Consider the following 1,110-nt stretch of genomic DNA (forward strand, 5'->3'; position numbering starts at 1 on the left):
ATTTATTAACGACTCTAATGGGCAGCCATTTGTTGTTTGGTTTACTGGCTTATGTTTTCCATGTTTTCATATTCAATTAACGTTATGAAGTCTTATTTCAACCTTACAGACAGAGAAAACCAATTAACCAATAGTGTTTACCTCAAGTGTGACACAGCTTATGTATGTGTTGCAGGTTGAGTGACACCTGTAATCAATTTTTGTAATTTCTCCAGAGTGTGTTTAGGTCCCCTCACCTTAATGCATTTGGAGGACTTTAAGTAACGTTGGGTGTAAATGCATTTTTTACCAGACAAAGATGTTGTTATGTTGCTCTTTAAGGTAAGGGAAATATAGTTATAGAAAATAAACGGTGGTTAAGATGAGGCAAATTAAACACTTTGTTAAAAAGGTACCTTGTGAAGTTTTTGGCCACTAGTAGAGCTGTGGAGCAATTTATTTATAAGTGGAACTCTGATCTGTTTGTACTTTGCACATGCAGAAGCAGGGGCGTTTTATTGAGCTCTACATTAAACCTCATTTGCATATCTGCAAACATGTCTCTCCTAATGGAAATTGCATTTCAAGACGAAGAAATTACCAACTGTAGAAGCAGGCACGGTAAGTTGAGAGGAAAAATGGAATAATGTTTCTTAGCATTAACAGTAACGCCATGCATGCAACATTGCAGCTATATTCACAAAGCAGAGAGAAGGGCAGCTGCTGAGCTTGAAAGCCCAAGAGCTAAAATCCTATTCTAATAAAACCAAAAATTAATTAGGTCGATATGTCATCGCTAAGAAATGTGCTGTGGGGCCAAATGCAGGCTGTACTTGTTTAATTAGGCTCCATGAATATCTGATAACCTTGTCTGCTAAAGATGGACTTTCCTGCTCGTCTGTTTCTACAGCTGCCCTTGAATGCACCATGGGGGGGCTGTTTTCATGCGTTACATATCTTCCAGCAGACCATCTGTTGGTTCAATATACCATCAGTAGATAAAGTATGACACTATCTCTGCCAGGGTTGTTGGTGCCACCATAATAGACGCAGCCATGATATTGTTATGGATAAAGCATCCATCAGATGAAAAAATGAGCGTCTATTTCTGTATTTGACGCCATTTCTGTG

The sequence above is a fragment of the Etheostoma spectabile genome, chromosome 24 (assembly GCF_008692095.1).
Source record: "Etheostoma spectabile isolate EspeVRDwgs_2016 chromosome 24, UIUC_Espe_1.0, whole genome shotgun sequence".
Lineage (NCBI taxonomy): Eukaryota > Metazoa > Chordata > Actinopteri > Perciformes > Percidae > Etheostoma > Etheostoma spectabile.